The 20035-nt window shown below is 40.9% G+C and overlaps 3 protein-coding genes across 10 annotated transcripts in view; 2 read left to right on the top strand and 1 right to left on the bottom strand.

Annotated features, from left to right (window-relative positions):
* Nucleotides 1–20035, top strand: part of LOC144589109 (uncharacterized) — a 360030-nt gene that overhangs the window by 167975 nt on the left and 172020 nt on the right. The gene's annotated exons all lie outside the window — the stretch shown is intronic.
* Nucleotides 1–20035, bottom strand: part of TNR (tenascin R) — a 618967-nt gene that overhangs the window by 565573 nt on the left and 33359 nt on the right. The gene's annotated exons all lie outside the window — the stretch shown is intronic.
* LOC144588886 (uncharacterized) overlaps nt 9953–20035 on the top strand; it is a 66884-nt gene continuing 56801 nt past the window's right edge. The window contains exon 1 of the mRNA XM_078392401.1: nt 9953–10050. The gene's annotated coding sequence lies outside the window, so the exon portion shown is untranslated. The remainder of the gene's footprint in view (nt 10051–20035) is intronic.

Raw genomic sequence — 20035 nt, 5'->3', positions numbered from 1 at the left:
AGAAAAGGCTGTAGTGGTGATTATTGAAGGAAATGTCCAGTGTTTCACATGGAAAGCAGAACTTGAAAAGCTCCCTGAAGCCTTGAGCCAGGATGGTCACTACGCTGGTTGGGTATTAATAACCACTGTAGTCTTAAAAGACCGCTCAGAATAGGCTCTCACTACAAGTATACATCACTACATCTCTTTAAAGTATTCCAAATTCTGTAAGCAGAAACTTCAGACCTCATGACTCCATAAAAGTACACACTCCATAAAAAGATTTCTCAGAATTACAGAAATAATTCCTATGCTCTACTCTGGTTGCTTCAGAATGCTGGAATTAGTTACCCTGATTTTTCAGGACAAAAAGGCACTGGAAATAGTGATTAAACAGAGGCAAATGAAACAAAAAAATGGGTTCCTGAGGGCTACCCAAGATTGGCAATACAGTTTGCTTGGGCCAAAACTTGTGATAGTTCCCTCATACCTATTTTCTACAAAGACCCCATGGGTTCTATACGTTGCCTCACAGTATTTTTTTTAAAACTCCCTTGCTGATTGAGAGAAAGGAAATGTTGCTGGGTAGGAACACCCCTGCCCTGTAAACTGTGGCCTCCTGAGTACACCTCCATTTGTGCATACCTGGAGGATGCTTTGTGCAGCCCCTTATTCTGGTTGCTGTTCTTTTAGAATGAGAAATTACCCCCTCTACATGTCCAGGTTTCTTGGTAACAGTGTGTGCTAAAACATGAATTTTTTAGAATGGCCGTTTACTTTCGGTATCTTAAATTTCCCCTTCAGCTTCGATGAAACGTGGGTTAGACATTCTTTTAGACATCCTTTAAAAGGAAACTGACTATTGCCCTGTTTTACTCACACACCAAAGCCACTGTAGGATGGGCTACTGCAGAGTTAATAATTACAGTACTAAATTTGCTCCCACAGCCAAACACAACCATAAACCTCCTCTCTATGTGATATTCATTGATGACATGGCTTGTTATCTGGTAGGATGAATCTGATTTACATCAAATTGATTTAAATCACTGCTCAGAAAGACTCAGTTTAACCATGTGATTTTCTTGCAATAAACATTTGCTTGCTATAATCTTAACATTTTTTACACTGCTGGTTTTTAAGTCTTCTTGCCCAGATCAACTCCACCTCCAGTAATCCTCCATTCATTCAGACTGTCTGAAACTGACAAGCAATGGGATAATTTGTACTGTATTCTTGAAGGCTTTCACAGCTGGGATCTGATGGTTCTTGTGGGTTTTTTGGGCTCTTTGGCTGTGTTCTTAAGGTTGTTCTTCCTGACGTTTCACCAGTCTCTGTGGCCAGCATTTTCAGAGGACAGGAGTAGCACTTTGTGCTCTGCTACTCCTGTCCTCTGAAGATGCCGGCCACAGAGACTGGTGAAATGTTAGGAAGAACAACCTTCAGAACACGGCCAAAGAGCCCGAAAAACCCACAAGAACCAATGGGATAATTTCTTCCTCTTCTGTCCCCATGATTTGCTCTCAATGCTTATTAAGGTAAAATGTATGTAATAACATAATTGTATTGTATGTTTCCTTACCAATTAAACCATAATTAGGTCATATTGAGCATTTTACCTATTAAGCATTAGAGACAGGTAAGAACACAGATACTGCTTCTGAGAGCAGCCCTCCATCAGCCAAACTTAGTAGCTTGAATTCAACACTGAAAAGTTTAGAGTGCAAAATGGGTAGCCAGGAACATGATTAATAATTATATTCTTGCTTCTACCTTGCTTCCAAATGGTGCAGGGCAATTTACATGGACACCCTGTTTTACCCTGAAAACAAAAGCAAGCTTTAAACCTAGCTAAGGTCACTCAGTGATAGGGTTGCCAGATACATGTGTACGAAAAGGAGGACATAGAAAGCCAAAAAAGAGGACAAAGGAGGACGTATTGGGGGGCTCTGTGCATGGGGTGGGGTGGGGTGGGGTGGGGGGCATGTCACTTTTGGAATTAGGTATTGGGGAGAATAGCTCTTTGATCATGGGGCAATACCATAACCATTCAACCTACTCAATCTTGAAAGGTCAAGACTGGGAAAGTTACATTTTTTGGACTACAAAACTCAGAATCCACTGGCCACTGTGTTTTCGTGTTTTTAAAAATGTTTAAAAATAAAAACAAAACAAAAAATCTACATATACACTTACTGGGCTCCCAGGACCAATGGAGACAATCTATTCCTTCCTTTAATGGAGACCCATCCCCCTTGTTTTAGTTATTGATTTTTTTTATTTTAATAAAAGCATAATAAAGTGAAATAAAAAGTTTAAAAAGTTGTGTGACAGATTTGAAACACTTTATAAAAACCAGGAAAATAAACAGAAGGCGTGGATTTCTCTCAGCTTGAGAAATGCAAAGGGTGGAGAAAATGGATTTGCAGACAGACAGACAGACAGACAGACAGACAGACACACACACACACACACACACACACACACACACACAAAGCCATTTTCTCCACCCTTTGCAATTTCTCAAGCTGAGAGAAATCCGCTTGTGTGTGTGTATATATTCCAGCTCCCACAAGCATAGGGGATAACTCTGTATATGCTCCTGGACTTGGAAACACACTCTGCACATGCCCCAGGGTCGGGGGGGTCAGGGCAGAAGGGGGAGATAAAAGTGTTCCCCAGCTTTAGGAGGAAGGAAGGACCGGACCGGACCCTATTTCCCTGGCTTTGAATCACCACCCCCTCCAAACCCCAGACCAGTCTCCCCTCCAGCAGGCAAGCAAGTGAACTCACTTCACTCCTGTCCAGGTTTCCGTCCATCTCTCTCGCTCCTTCCTGCCTTATTCAGCTCTGGGCAGAAGCAGCCATCCACTAGCCGGGATTGATTACCCAGGGCTGTCAGCCCTAAACAATCAAGCCACCTCATCTCCAATCTCTCTGAAAGAACTGGAGGATTTACAAGTGCCTCAACGGAGGAAGTAACAGGGAGCAGTTGGGCTGCAAGGGGTGGGGAAGAGGGAGGGGTGGGGTAGACATACAAAAGCCGGACATTTTGGAGTTTTTTAGTCTTGCCTGCCGGATGGAGGACATGATCCTGAAAAGTAGGACATGTCCTCCTTTTGCCGGATGTCTGGCAACCCTACTCAGTGACTTTCAAAACAAAAAGAAATTAAACCAGCATAAATGTGGCCTAAGTGTTCTCTTCCCAAGGCCAACTCTCCAGAGGTATTCTGACGAGTACACCATCTTTAGTGAAGTGCTTTGCCGCATGCTACCCGTTGTCAGAAAGTGTTACGACAAGTTGCATATTCCTGTTTCTTTAATCTCAATAGCCAATACTCCTTTGCCTCAGTCCAATGTAAGAGTTGGTGAACACTCATGTTAATTGAGTTCACCAAAAACAGTTAGTTGAAACTGATCTCACCCTTCTACCCTGTGAAGAGGCTTCTTGCCTCTCTTCTAACTGAAGGGAAAGTTGCTGAATTCAGTTGGGTCTGTGGCTGGAAGGTCCTATTATAGGCAAAAGAGAATGGCATGTGAAAGTTCACCTCCAATTCATCATATTTTGGCCAGCCATAACGAAAATGCTAGCCATAAGCTATCTGAAAAAACTGGAATGTTAGATGATTTCCTGATATATCATTTATACCAGGATGCAATTTAAAGGAGCTCTGTTCCATAGAAATCTGTAGAACAGAAATCACCATTCTACCATGTTTTGCTAAATTTTCTTTACACACCTATTGGACTAAGTGACCTTACGTCAATGTCATTGCTCCAAGCGTACCAGTCTCCCTGTTTTAATTTGCCTAACACAGATTTTAATTGTCTGTTTCTAGTCAGCAATGCCTCCTCAAATCTCAGCCAGAAACAGAACGCTGAAGTGTGGAACATTCCATTTGGAACTGTTGACAATTATGTTGCTTCTCTTGCTAGACTCTGGGTTCAGAAACCCACCCATAGATGTGGCACTGACCAAAAAATGCTTTGGTGGGAGGGGTGTACGGTATCAGGAAGGAAAGGCTATGAAAGCAAATTAGGACAAACACACCTTTTATTTCTGTATTGCATAAAGAGACTAGAAACAGAGTTTTTGTTTTTTCAGCAAAGAGAAAAGAGCAACTTAGATATGCAGTATTCTTGTTTATTTCACAGTGACAATAGAACATTTGCTATAATTTTTTCTAACTACTGCTCCCTGGCTGTTCTCCGAATATAGAGACAGAGATTCAGGTATTGGTGGACAGTCAGGTAGACATTGAGTTTTTGCCCACTAATATACTGAACATCAGTTTATATATAAACAGAATGAAATAGAAAACCTTTCCTATTTTAGACTGAAAGTACAAGATGTTCATTGATGCAGGACTGAGTTCAATTTATTTGCATAGTCTCATGTACATTTTTTGTCAGCATCCAGCAGAGCTTCCTGCAATTTGTGGACACAAAAGATTCATGTCTAGCACTGTTTTCCTTCTCTTTTGTCCCCAGTGTAATGTAATGTAATCCACCCTTGACTGTCATTTCACCTGACTGGTGGTGGCAACTCATGGGATATTGTCAGGCCATTATGTCTGATATGAAGACATCATGTATGCTATTAAATAACATCATATGGACTACCATAGCTGACTTATAGGGCAGTGCAGCTAAATATGACCAACGGGAAAGAACAAGAAGCAACAAAAATACACCAAACAGCAGCAGCAACTATAAGACCAATGAAAGGACATCTGACAGCAATGGAGGAGTACAGGTCTTTCAGCAGGATGCTCCCTTTACTGAAAGAGAGCATCAGGGAGAAAGGCCTGTTACATACAGCACTGATGTTACCTGTCTGTCATAGGTTTGGAGGGAAAGTTCCATCCTATGGGGAGTGGAAGGCGGGACATCAGGAGGAGGGGCTGTACTGTATATATATGTGGAGCGTGTGTAGAGACGCTGAAGCAGACGAAGCAGCAGCTGGGAAGAAGAAGCTGGTGTGGGAGTCTGTGTGTCAGACAGGGTACTACTGTGTGTCAGTACCAACCTGATAGGTTCAGGTGTCTGTTGGTTAGCCAGAACTGATAGGTTCAGGGTCTGTGCTTCAAGTTAAGTGTTCTGTGTGAACCAAACTGTATGCATGTATGAATGAGACTAAGCCACGTTACTATATCTTATTCACCTGATCATTTTATTGTCCCTGTGTGTGATTTAAATAAACCTTATTCTTTTATTTGTTGAAAATCCATCCCTGGTCTGTGTGACTTCTTATAGGGAATGGTTGGTGGCAGCTTAGTGTAACGTGTGGCAGATCCCAGTAGGTCTGGGTTTGTCACATTGATTGGTGTCCAGCGTGTGGGATACGACTGGTCCAGTTGTCCAGCGGTCCAGCAAAGCCTTGGCAAGTGTGCCCAGAGCAAGGGGGGTCTAGTCAGGGACAATCTGAGAGCACGTAGGTAATCTTCTAGGTGTACCTCACGGGGGGGTGCGCTAGTAGAAGAACGTGTAACCTCAGATTGGGGGCTAGATTAGGGAGCTCTGAGGCAGCCTGTTTTGGCGGGAAAAAGCTGAGGCAAATCTGTGAAATAGCAGTGAGCTAGCTTGTCTGCTGAGAGGCCCAGCAGAGGGGGGTAGACTCTAGCTCGCAACTGTTGCAAGTAGTGCTGAAGGACAGCAGCAATCTATAGAGAAAGCTGGTTCTGAGGCAAAAGAAAAAAAAAGTGGTCGCTTTATTTTGAGGCTTGACTTTTGAAAGCAGCCTGTTCTGGGGGGGAGTATGCCCTTGACTCGAAGCCAAATGGCAGAAATGGGTGAAGTGAAAGACCCCCAGGTTGACCAAGGTTCTGAGGATGAATTTGGCTCAGTGCAGGGTGACAGCACGGGAGAACAAAACCCAGAACTCAGAAAAATACTCCTAGCCCAACAGCATGAACTGAGGGTGAGGGAAATGGAGGAAAGATTAGAGAGAGAAAGAAGGGAAGAAAGGGAAAGGCAATTTGAAATGGAGCAAAGGGAAAGAGAGAAACAAAGGCAATTTGAATTGGAATTGCAGAGAGAGAAAATGGCGTTTGAATTAAGAAAACTAGAACTGATGAATCAGAACAATAATAACAATAGGGATTCTGAGGGAGGCCAATTGTCTAAGGCTGACCTGAAGAAATTCCCTGTATACCACAAGGGAGATTGTCCTGAGGTGTTCTTTTCCCTAGTGGAAAGAGCGTTTGTGGACTTCTCAGTGAGGGAAACTGCGAAGATGACCATCATGCGATCTTTAATCAGTGGTAGCCTGGCTGAAGGTTATTCAGAGATGCCACAGGAACTGATGAGAGATTTTGCAGAGTTTAAAAAACTGGTGTTTGCAAGACATGGGATAAATGCGGAACAGCTGAGGCAAAGATTCAGGTCCCTCACAAAGAAACCAGAGCAGACTTTTACCCAAGTGGGGGCCCAATTGGTGAGGCTGCTAGAGAAATGGCTATCTCAGGAGGGGACAGAGACCTTTCAGCAGCTCAAAGACTTGATAGCGCTGGAACAGTTCTATTCAGTCCTGCATGGGGAACTGAAATTCCAGGTGAGGGAAAGGAAACCAAAATCTGTGGCAGAAGCAGCCGAGATCGCAGATTTTATTTACCAGATAAGAAAGCCCTTAGGTGAGGAGAAATCTGTAGGAAAACCCAAAGAAACCTACAGCAAGTACTCTCAGGGACCAGGGAAAAACCAGCAAGGGGGAGGGGCCCATGGTGAAGGGAAGCCCTCAGAAATGAAACCAAGACCTCAGATTTTGGAGGGAAAACCAAAACAAGAAGAGAAAGACTCAAAATATAGCAGAAAATGCTATTTCTGTCAGGGAAAGGGCCATCTAATCTCAGAGTGTGAGAAATTAAAGCAGCTAAAAGGAATTGTGCCTCAGGATTCGAGTGGAACCAAGCCAAAAGCTGTGTTCTGTGTCCAGAAAGAGCAGGGCTCATTGTCACTGAGGGAGCCTGTTGCATGGCTACTCAATCTGGAACAGCTACATCTGCTGATCAGGCTGAGGAAAATGGTCCTCTTGTAGAGGTCAGGCGCTGCCTACTGGTGAGAACAGATTCTCAGTTGTTTGAGACAGCAGGGGTGGACGTAGGAATACTTGACCATCAGTATCGGGGGCTGAGGAACACTTGTTCCCAGGTGACCCTGTGCCATCCAGATATTATTCCTAGGGAATATATAATCCCAAATGAGAGCATGAAGGTGGCAGGGATTGAGGGGCAGGTGATCTCACTGCCAGTAGCAGAGGTACCTGTGAACTTTCAAGGCTGGAGGGGAGTTTGGTGGCTAGCAATTTCATCGACTCTGCCAGCAGCTGTGCTCGTGGGAAATGACCTGGCTGAACATGTGAAACGGGTGCTAGAGATTACACGTTCACAAGCCACCACGGGGACAGTTCAGGGGGGTAATGTTGAGCCAGAGACGGAAGCAGAGGGGAGTTCAGAAGCTGTGGTGGAAACCTTAACCACAGACAGCAGATTTGGACAAGAGCAAAAGGCAGACGCCACTCTCCAAAAGTGTTTTGAACAGGTGACTGACGCCCAGCTAACACCTGAAACCCCAGTGAGATTTCTAGAGAAAAGGGGAATTTTATATAGAGAGACCCTGAGGAATATCTCAAAAGGGGGAGATGGGATCCGAAGTCAGCTAGTGGTACCTGAAAAGTATCGCCCCATGATCTTACAAAGGGGGCACTCTGACATGTTTGCTGCACACTTAGGGGTGAACAAAACACAGCAGAGAATCACACAGAATTTTTACTGGCCTGACATAGGGAAGCAGATCAAAGAGTTCTGTAATCGATGTGATGTGTGTCAAAGGCAGGGGAATAACCGCGACAGGACCAAAGCAAAGTTGTGCCCTTTGCCTGTGATTGACACTCCGTTCAAATGCATAGGGGTGGATATTGTGGGACCTTTGCCCAAGGCCACAAAGAGGGGGAACAGGTTCATTCTCACCATTGTGGACCATGCCACGAGGTACCCTGAAGCCATACCCTTGACTAACATTGAAACTAACACAGTGGCAGATGCCTTGGTGGGGTATATGTCCAGGATGGGATTTGCCTCAGAAATAATCACAGATTTGGGAGCATCGTTCACATCGAAGCTCATGAAACGCTTATGGCAAATCTGTGGAATTAAGCACAAGGAAACCACTGCCTATCACCCTGAAGGTAATGGGTTAACTGAGAAGTTCAATGGGACTCTAATGCGCATGATTAGGGCTTACTTGGCAGAGAATCCAAACAATTGGGACCAGAAGCTGCAATCCCTTTTGTTTGCTTATCGATCAGTGCCACAAGCCAGTACCGGGTTCAGTCCATTTGAACTTTTATTTGGGAGAAGGGTGAAAGGGCCCCTTGATTTGATCAAACAAAATTGGGAGCAGATCACCCAGGATGACCCACAAGATGTTGTGACATATATAGACTCTTTAAGGAAGGACCTAAAGAGAAACCTAGAGCTAGCAGCAGAGACCCTGCAAGCTCAAAAGGTCAGAAAGAAAGCATGGTATGACCACAAAGCTAGAGAGAGGCACTTTAACCCAGGGGAGGAAGTGCTTTGGCCTAGGCCTTGCAGAGGGAGCAAGTGTCAGCTGGGTAGCCCAGAAATAAAATATTTGGGTCACATAGTAGGGGGAGGAGTGATAAAACCCCTAGAGGCCAAAATAGAAGCTGTTCGTGATTGGCCTAGACCCAACACCAAGAAAAAAGTCAAATCATTTCTTGGGTTGGTGGGCTACTACAGAAAGTTCATCCCGAGGTTTAGTGAGATTGCGGCTCCGCTGACCGATCTGACGAGGAAGAAGGCTGATGACCGCATCCCGTGGACCAGCGACTGTGAGGAGGCGTTCCAGAGGTTGAAGCAGGCGCTAATCAACTATCCAGTGCTGCGTGCTCCAGACTTCGACCGGGAGTTCATCATCTACACCGATGCGTCTAACAGCGGGGTAGGAGCAGTTCTTTGCCAGGAGGATGAGAATGGTGACCAGCATCCAGTGTCCTACCTGAGTAGGAAACTCCAGAAAGGTGAGAGACATTTGGCAACCATGGAGAAGGAGTGTTTGGCCATAGTCTACGCGATCCAGAAGGCCAAGCCTTACATCTGGGGAAGACATTTTACTCTGTGCACTGACCATTCACCACTGCAATGGTTAAAGACAATGAAAACCCACAATAGCAAACTTATGAGGTGGGCTTTAAATCTGCAGGACTATGACTTTGAAGTAAAGGTGGTCAGAGGGTCAGTGAACTGTGTTGCTGACGCCTTGTCAAGAAGACCTGAAGAATGAAGACGGCGAAAGAACATGGACTATGTATATATATTGGTGAACAAAAAGTTAAATGTACCTGTTTTTTGAACTTGGTTTGTATGAATAAAGGTAAATTGATGTAATGTATATGGTAAATGTTTAAATGCCTAATTGATATGGTTAACTTAGAATGTAAGTATAAGTAAGTATGATATTGTATGTATAACTGTTTTTGTGTGTTTTATCCAGGTTGTTTTTTTGGGAAAAAGCACCTTAGCTTTCCCCCTACAAAACAACTTATAAAGAGGGGAGGTGTTACATACAGCACTGATGTTACCTGTCTGTCATAGGTTTGGAGGGAAAGTTCCATCCTATGGGGAGTGGAAGGCGGGACATCAGGAGGAGGGGCTGTACTGTATATATATGTGGAGCGTGTGTAGAGACGCTGAAGCAGACGAAGCAGCAGCTGGGAAGAAGAAGCTGTTGTGGGAGTCTGTGTGTCAGACAGGGTACTACTGTGTGTCAGTACCAACCTGATAGGTTCAGGTGTCTGTTGGTTAGCCAGAACTGATAGGTTCAGGGTCTGTGCTTCAAGTTAAGTGTTCTGTGTGAACCAAACTGTATGCATGTATGAATGAGACTAAGCCACGTTACTATATCTTATTCACCTGATCATTTTATTGTCCCTGTGTGTGATTTAAATAAACCTTATTCTTTTATTTGTTGAAAATCCATCCCTGGTCTGTGTGACTTCTTATAGGGAATGGTTGGTGGCAGCTTAGTGTAACGTGTGGCAAATCCCAGTAGGTCTGGGTTTGTCACAAGGCCTTTCCACTTTGAGCTAATTTTAAATGTGCAACAATTTTTTTATAACATGTCTTTGACCATTCGCTATAAAATGCTACTCATCTACCGGAACTTGGAACACTATGTATGAAAATTAATTAGTTAAAATTAAAAGTTAGACATTTAAATGAATGTTATAATATATTAATTTAAAAAAACTGGTCTGGTATGTCCTTTGTAGAGGGGGGTTGCTATCAGAACTACAGTTACAGAAGATAAATCAGCCATGACCTTGTGAAGACTCAAGAATTATATCTAGAAGCCTTAGATAACATAGCCAAATAAGTCTATGGCATTTCTTGGGACTTTGGGAAATTATAATTCCAAAACCATCAAGAGCGTTAAATTTGGGGATCACTGCTCTATGAAAAGCCAGCTCACCAGTCTCACGTTATGATTCTTCAGCATAACACTCTAAGAAGTTTTGAATGAAAGTACAGGCTTTGTTAGAGGCCGTCTCAGAGCCTTCCTGAGCCAACTCCTGTTTAAACCCAAATCAGTTAACATGACTGTTCAGCAGATGGGAGGTGAGGAAGGCTGGCCTCAGTCTCCAATGCAGTGTTTGAAAAATAATGTATTTTGGAGCAAACCCATAAAGTAGCAGCAAGGTGAAGCTGGGATGATTTGCAAAATCCCTTCTCTGAAGGTCTCTGTAGACTGTGCAAAAAGACCCAACCGACTCTGAAATTTCATTGGCTAGTAATGTAAATTCACAGAATATGAATGATCTCATTATGAAAAACAGCTCACAAAATAAGGCTGTCATTTGAAGCTATCATTTGATAACAGCAGTAAGTGTTCCAGCTGTTAGTTTGAACATTTGGTTTGCATTGTCACAAGAACTGAATGAATTGCTATGGCAATGCAAAGTCTTTTTAACTTTAATTTTAAAAATTGCTTGATAATCTGTTGACATTAGGGGTATGCAGATGCACCTCCTCCAGCTTACTTTACCCTGATAAAGGGCATGCAGATGATGGCCAACATAGCCCATATTATATAAGAGACATTCTGGCCCCCTCCATCCCTCAGTCTGTGACATTATCTGTGCATTTGCAGATTGCAGTTTGAACACATGCAGAGAGACAGACAGACAGACAGAGAGGGAGGGAGGGAGAGCAGAAAATGCAAATTGCTATGACCAGGGTTGGGGCTAAGATGTGTCCTAAGAGTGTGACCATCCACTCAGATATACAGTATAAGTCATCCTTCCACAGTGACACACACACATTCAATCCTCATGAGGCAAAGTTTAGTAAACCAAGCTAAGCAAGAAAATAAAGGGGGGCGATTATAATGCAAAAAAGGCTATCTAAAGAGTGTCACAAGTCTTTTTCTTTATCCCACAGCTCCACAAAACGGCTGATAAGGTGTTTGTGAGGACACACACACACACACACCATGGTGACCTCTGTCTGAGCCCTCCTTGAGCTTTATGTGGGGCTCAACTGTCACTCTCCTACAACAACTCAGTCTGCTAGATAACAAATTGCTAACCATTTTAAAAAACCATACTAATATTGAAGGGAATTCAAAGGATCTGCTGTGGTGTCGCTTTCATCCAGAGATGAAAAGCAGCTTCTTGCTCCACCTCACAGTTGTTCCACGATTGCATAAATAGCCCTGTTTCTCTCCAGGTTTGTACATTTCTTCAACAACAATTCATATCCCTATCCATCCTCACCTTTTTTGCCAACTATTCTTTATGACTTAGACTCAAATCAGTCTTTTAGGGAAAATTAACCTACCGGTATTTCCCCTTCCCAAGGCGTATGTTGAGAGAAAAGTGTCTTGTAAGTGGATTTGCACATTAATCCTGGGACTGTTTACAAAACAAAGCACACTAAATGCAAAACAGGCAGATAAGGAAAATCATGTCTGTGAAAGACAGATCTCTTCTATCACTTGAGGGAAGACTTCTAAAAACATGGTAAATTTACCCTTAGTTACAAGGAAAGTATGCAGTTATCCTGTCGATAGACTACAAAATATCTCACCTGCTGTGGAAATGGTGTCTTACTTTGTGGTCCTGTGGTATGAGAGCTATCAGTGCCATGCTAGCCCTAGAGATTTAATTTTAACTACACTGATGGATATCTTACTTGTAACTGATTTTGATGTAAAACTGTAATATGGGTTTATCATATGAATTAGGTGGTCTCCAGTGCCTTCTTGCAGAATTCCCAGTCCCAGTTACCTTTCCTTCTTTCATCTCCTTTCCATGATCTACTCACTCAGTCACATTGCCTCAATTTATTTGATGTAGCCCAACAGGCTAGGACAGTTATTCGGATAATAGCCTTCCCATATGTGCATTTTGAACAATTCATGCCATTTCACAATCTATTTGCATTTACTTGCATCATCTCCTATCTTCACCGACAGTCTGGCATATGGATGTGTTTTCTGCTACTGAGTACCAGTACTATCTCACCTTAAGTCTAAAATGTATTCCCTGAGCCTTAGGTTGTAATATTCAGCAGAACAAACTACAATTCTATTCACCTGGGAGTAAGCACCATGAACACTGGCCAGTATCCTGTTATGAAGTTATGAAATAGGGAAAGGGCTATTGCATAAATGCTCTTCCAACTTCAGTTTTACAAGATTAGGTGTGTGACCAGTGCATGACAAGGGCCTGTAGGAATGGGGAAATGTTCACACAATTGTCTTTCCAATCTAAATAGGAGACTGTTCTCTGAAATTGACTTTGACACTGTCAGGAAAAAAAATCTGCAAAGACTATTTCTCTATGAACCTGAGGAAGGAACTAATTAAATGCAAATTAAAAATATTCATATAACTTCAGATCTTAAAGCAGCTAAAGGCATAGCCTTTAGTATACTCAGGATGACAGACATCTTGTGCTTTAGATAATATATGCTAGAATGCCTACTGATTACAGGCTGATTAAATAGCATCAGGTCTTTGGACATTTGACAGTTGAAGATGTAGAATTACTGCTTCATGATTTTTGTATAGTTCTTCATGTTGGGCAACTGGAAGCCAAATTAGACTGCGACTTCACTGCCACAAGGTTCAGGGACTGATATTGCAGGGGGCTCCCAGGATGGTTTGCTAAAGAAAGATGGTATAAAGCAGGAGGAGGAGGAGGAGCAGGAGGACAGACATCACTGAGGGGATAAATAATAACTCATAGTTGCCAAAACACAGAAAGACAAAGGCTCCCCATTTTCCACAACTTGCAAAATAAACTAGTGAAAGATCCTACAAAGGAAAACAATTGTTGAAATTATGGAAGAATTAAAACAACAAGTAACTGCTACAGCACATATATATATATATCGAAATATATGATGGATGCCTGAAACAATATAGAAAAAACATGCAAATTTGAAATGACCAACAATTATTCTATACATCACCAGAAGACAATACAGAGCAATAGGAATTAAGTCCATGTAAAGATGACGGTCTAAAATTTTGGAAAGAAATTTTGGAAAGCCCATAACAAAAACACTTTATGGATTAAAGACATCTGAAAAGAAACTCAAGGAAAACTAATGGATGACATTGTAATAACAACTGAAATGATTAAAAAGCAAGTAAAGGCTGTGAAAAATTGGAGTGCATATGGTCCAGATGAGCTGCACGGATTTTGGTTAAAACATCTAATGAGTCTCCATCAATGTGTAGGACTGTAATGTTATCACTTACATCTACAACTGATAGGATGACAACAGATACATGTTTCTGATAAGAAAAGATCATCAAAAGGCCAGTGAAACCAGTAATTATGAACCATTTACATGCCTTCCAACACCATTCAAGGTTCTCACAGGAGTACTTGCAAGATCAATATATCATTACTTAATTGAAAACTCTCGATATGCAACTGAGCAGAAAGGGAACAGAAAGGGAACATGAAAGATCAGCTGCTTATTGATAAAATTATACTAAAGAATGCAAAAAGACAAAAAACAAATCGTAACATGGCCTGGAGAGACTATAAAAAGGCATTTGACTCATTGCCACACAGCTGGATTAACAACTGCCTAAAAATTTTAGGATAAGTAAAAACATTCAGAAGTTCCTCAAGAAAAACATGGGAAAATGGAAAACTGTCCTAACAGCCTATGGGGAAGAAATTGGGGAAGTTAGCATCAAAAGAGGAATATTTCAAGGAGATTCTTTGTCACCACAGCTGTTTAACATCTCATTAATCCCCATGTCAATGATTTTAAATAAAGCTGGATTGGGCTACTATATTTCAGAGCAATCAGGAAAAGTCAATCATCTCTTATACATAGATGACCTAAAATTATATGCAAAAATTCCACTGAGATGGAATCACTGCTGAACACAGTGCAGATATTTAATGAAGATGTTGACATGAAATTTGGAATAGACAGAAGCGCAATTCTGTCTATACAACATGGCAAGATCCAAAAGCTAGATGGAATACAGTTTAAAAATAACAATATTATAAAATCACTATCAAGTGATGAAAATTATCAATACCTTGGAATACTAGAATCAGATAACATTGTGCACACAAAAGTTAAAGAACTGACAAAAAGGAAATACATAAAAAACTCAGAAGTCTTAAAATCAAATTAAATCATGGAAACACAATAAAAGCTATAAACACATGGATAGCTGGGTAACTAATTCCAATAATTAGATACCCAGCTAGAATAATAGATTGGACCCAAAATGAATAAGAAGAACCGGACCGAAAAACATGAAAAGTAATGAATACGCATCACACAGTCCATCCAAAAAGTAATGTGGTAAGATTATATTTACTACAAGAAATTGGAGGCCATGGATTACTGCAAATACAGCAAGTAGTAGAAGAGGAAAAAAGAAGCCTAAATGATTATATCAGTACAAGTAGAGAAAAATTACTTAAGGGGGTGAGAAATGAGAATATTTTAAAACAACTGAAACAAATAGTCAATATAAGAAACAACAATTTGAAAATAAATTAAACAGTTGGAAAAATAAACCACTACATAGACAACACTTGAGGAATATTGATGGAAAGCATGATAATAATTCAACAAGGGCATGGCTAAAACTGGAGACTATTAAGAAAAAACCCACAGGTTTGATCTTTGCTGCACAAGTCAAGCACTCCAAACTAATGTGATGAAAGCTAAGATTCAAGGAATTGGTGCTAACAGGAAATGTTGACTCTGCCAAGAAAAAGATCAAACTGTGTCACACATCATCTGTGAATGTCCAAAGATTGCACAAAGAGATTACAAAACTAGACATGATAGAGTGGCAAAATTAGTGCATTGGTCATTATGCAAAAAATATAACTTTTCAGCCTCCAAAAATCCATGGGAACATCAGGTAGAGAAGATGTCAGAAAATGACAAAGTTAATATCTTATTGGATTTCCAGAACCAAATGGATAGACACCTTGAAATTATACACCAGGCATAGTAATAGAAAAACAAAGAAATGTCTGGATAATTGATACTGCAATTCCAGGGGATGCCAGAGTTAAACAACTAACTAAGTACAGAGATCTGGCAGTCAAAACATCTCGCTTGTGGATGAAACCCACTTCAGTGGTCCCCATCATCACTGGTGCTTTGGGAGCAATACCAAGAAATTTCACACAGTATTGTAAGCAGTTGCAGATCTCACAAATCACACCATCAGAGCTACAAAAAATGGCAATATTAGGAACAGCATACATACTGTCCCAATATCTAACAGATGCTTAGGTTTTTGGTTAAAACCTCTATATGATATGCAATACCAGTCAATGTTTTTATATGGACTGTCTCTGGTGTTTTTAATAATAATAATAATAATAATAATAATAATAATAATAATAATAATAATAATAATAATAATAATAATAATAATAATAATAATAATAATAATAATTTTCAAGCAAGACAATTCTGACTTATGGAGATTTTTTTCAGGGTTTTCCAAGTAGAGAATAAACAGGAGGAATGAGAGCAAGGGGGCTTTTGCCTAATACGGCCTTGCCCATGTCAAATGTGCCTCCATTCAATTGTGACATCTAGTAAAATTAGTCTGAATCCTGGCACCATCTTACAGTAAGGAGGAGAGATGGAATATAATGACATCACAAAATACGCAATGTGAAGGAGCAAGAAGCGGAGGTGCCATCTTTTATGGCAGCTCCATGTTCCTTCTAAACTCCAGACAAGCGTGCTTTTTTGTGTGTGCTCTCGGACCTTTTGTAGTAGTATCACTATTTCAACATTTTTCCCTGTCATTGTTCACCTGTCCCTGCTTTCTTCCATTCACTCCCCCTTTTCTTAAAGCTATAATTTAAATATTTATTAGGTGCTCAGCCACAGTATAAATACCCCATTTGAACCACTGACACACAAATCAATAGAAGGAAGATCTGGCAGAGTGGATTTGCTGGCATTAGGAAGAGCAGCTCAGAGATGCAGATTCTTTTCAGATGAAAATGAGTTGAATAAACAGAAGAGACAATTTCCTTAAATAAAGCTTGTGGCAGCCTCAGCAATCAAGCTGCTCAGAAGAAGCATTTAGAGGGCTTTCCTTCTTCTCATTCAAGCTTCTCACCCCTACCTTTGTCATCCTGGAGCTTTTGAAGATGAACTGGCCAGAAAAATGCAGACACAAAGGCATAAAAACACCTGAACACATATACACACACATATACGAAAAGAAGATTTCTGTCATCTGGCAGGTTTGTATTGTCTATACTGTAGTAGAATGGGGAGTATTCACAGTGGATCAGAAAAATGCATTTGCTCATCTTTGGATTCCTTTTCATTTGGGATGTTTGTGGGGAAAAATTGTTCATTTCAGGTTCTTTTGGGAAAGCCTCTTTCATTTGTGTGTTTTTCATGCACCAGTATTTTTTTTCTCTTTTACCACCTATTTCAGGTCATTTTGTTTTGTTTTACCCCATTCATGTTTTCTCATTCCTTCATTGCTGCCCTTCCTAGTCTCAGATCTCTCCTGATTTCTTAAAACTGCTTTCTCCATTTGGACTGATGATTGAACCAAGCTACACAAAATCTCTAACTACTCCAATTTCTTCATCGTCAGCACTAAGGTTGTGTAGTTCTTCTATAGTCATGACTTTTGTCTTTTAAATATTCAGCTACAGTCCTGCTTTGGCACTTTCCTTTTTTCACTTTTACTAAAAGTCATTTCAAGTCATTGCTGCTTTCTGCCAGTAAGATGGTGTCATCTGTATGGATTTTCCCCCATCAGTTTTCACTCCTCCTTCATTTGAATCTAGTCTTGCTTTCTGTATGATATGTTCTACATTCAGATTGAACAGATAAGGGGAGAAAATGCACCCTTGTCTGACACAGAAACCATTCTGCCTTTCCATACTCTGTCCTAATGGTAGCTTCCTGTTCACAATACAGGTCACATATCATAATAACCAAGTGCTCAGGCACACTCATTTCTTTCAGAACAAACCACAGTTTTTCATGATCCACCTGGGCAAGGGCTTTGCTGTAATCTATAAAGTATAGACTGATCTACTTTAGAAACTTTTCAGTGTCCAGGAGTCAGAGGATATTTGTGATACAATCTGGAGTGGCTCGTTCTTTTCATTACAATTTGAATATCAGGCATTTCTTGCTCCACCTAAGGTAAAAAAACAAAAAAACTTTGTTGCAACACCTTAAGCATCACTTTGCCTGCATGGGAAATTAAAGTAACAGCCTTATACAGTGGTGCCTCAATTTACAATCATAATCCATTCCAGAAGATGGACGTAACTTGAAATGGTTGTAAGTCGAAGCACCATTTCCCATAGGAATGCACTGAAATGCAATTAATCCATTCCGGCCAAGGAAAAAAATCACCAAAAAAAAAAAAAATCACGGCAAGACTCATTGGAAACATGATTAATCCCTTCTGGCCAAAGAGGGGGGGAGCAATCAAGTGTGCAAGACCCATTGCAAATGCACAGAAAACAAACAGAGCAGACTGAAAATGCACAGAGAACAAAGGGACAAGGTCAGAAATGCACAGAAAACAAAGGAAAAAGCAAGGGAAGCATGCAGGGCCCATTGGAAATGGGGGAAAAAAACCAAAGCAACCAAATCCCCCAAGGAAAATGTGTGAGAAACCCAAAAAACAAAGAAACCCCCAAGACCCATCACAGCACAGAAACATAAACCCCCCCCAGTCTAAAACCATGCTGCAAAAACACCCAGAACAGTTTTTAAAAAGCAGAAAACAGCACCTTACCTTACCTAACAGGCAGTCCCAAGCCTCCCTGAAAATACACACACACTCACTGAGAAGCAGAAGCCAGGCAGTCCCTCCTCGATTGCACTCACTTTAACCATCGGGGCGAAAGAGCTACAAAGAAGCAGCATCTTTCACCACCTACAGGGACAACTGAATTTCCCACCTTTTTTCCCTGCCTTTTTCTGTTCGTAAGTGGAAGCTCTGGTCGCAAGTAGAAGCAAAATTTTGTGACCGGAGCTGTTCATAAGTCAAACTGGTTGTAGGTAGGGACGGTCGTAAGTCGAGGCACCACTGTAGTTACAGTGGGGTCTTGACTTGAGAACTTAATCCGTATTGGAAGGCGGTTCTCAAGTCAAAAAGTTCTCAGGTCAAATCTGCATTTCCCATAGGAATGCTTTGAAAACCATTTGATCCGTATCTGCTCTTTTCCGTCCATAGAAACTAATGGGAAGCTGCTATTCCGCCTTCGACCACTAGAGGGGGATATTTTGTTTCTTTTTTTCTTAGGTCAAGAAAGGTTCAGGGAAGGCAGGGAAAATACAGTCCAGGCAGTACAGTACCAGGCGATCCGAAGACTGTCTCCCAATCCACTCTCTAAACGCTGGGAGGAGTGAGGAAGCAGACAGGCACCCTTTTCACTGGCCAACAGTTAACTGAAAGTTCAAATTTTGCACTTTCCCTGCCTCCCGTGTGGTTTTTTTTAGTTTTTAACTCAAATCTAAGTATGTAAGTCAAGTCAATATTTTCCTATGAGAGCGGTTCTTAAGTCAAAATGTTCTTAACTCAAGCCGTTCTTAAGTCAAGACCCCACTGTACTTTCTTGGGGACTGGAATGCATATTGAACATTTCCAGTCTGTGGACCATTGTTTTGTTTTCCATGTATGTTGCCATATTCTTCTTAGAATTTTGACAGATTCAGTCTCATATCATTTAATATTTATTTTTCTTATTCATAGGCCACTTTTCTCTTGATAAGGGCACTCAAGGTGGCTCACAGTGTTAAAAATTAGAATTAAAAACACAATAAACTATACATTAAGAACAATTAAACTATACTAATAATTAAAATACATCAAATGATTAAAAGCACTCAAAATGTTTTTAAAATCAACTAGAAAATATCATTGTGTTTTGAAAGAGTTATATCAGTATCCTATCTATCCCTGGTGATTTATTTATTCCTAGTGCTTTCAGAGCAGCTTTTACTTCACTTTCTAGAACTGTAGGTTCTTTGTCACAGGATCCCTCTTCAAAGTACTCTTTCATTCTTTTATCTCTTCTGTATAAGTCTTCAGCATACTATTTCCACCTTCTATTTTCTCCTGTTCAGATAGTGTACTCCCCTGTTGGTCATTCAGCATTCCTAATCTATGCTTAAATTTCCCTTTGATTTCTTGGATCTTCTAGAAGGCATCTCTTGTTTTTCCCCTTTTGTTGTTCTCCTCCATTTCTTTAGGCAGTTTATTGTAATAGGGTTTTTTGTATCTATGTGACAGTTGCTGAAAAAATTAATTTGGGGTTCTGAATCTATTTCTTTTACTTGTACTTCTCACTTGTCCTTTACAATTTTAAGTGTTTCTTCCATCATCTATCCAGATTTTTCTTTCCTTTTTTTTACTACAAGAATTTTTTTGCATTAGAATCACAGAATCATAGTAAAGTGAAGTTGGGAGGGGCCTACAAGGCCATCAAGTCCAACCCTCTGCTCAATGCAGGAATACAATCAGAGCATAG

The sequence above is a fragment of the Pogona vitticeps genome, chromosome 4, assembly GCF_051106095.1.
Source record: "Pogona vitticeps strain Pit_001003342236 chromosome 4, PviZW2.1, whole genome shotgun sequence".
NCBI classification, from domain to species: domain Eukaryota; kingdom Metazoa; phylum Chordata; class Lepidosauria; order Squamata; family Agamidae; genus Pogona; species Pogona vitticeps.
Note: the sequence above shows the minus strand (reverse complement) of the source record. Positions and strands in the feature narration are given on the sequence as shown.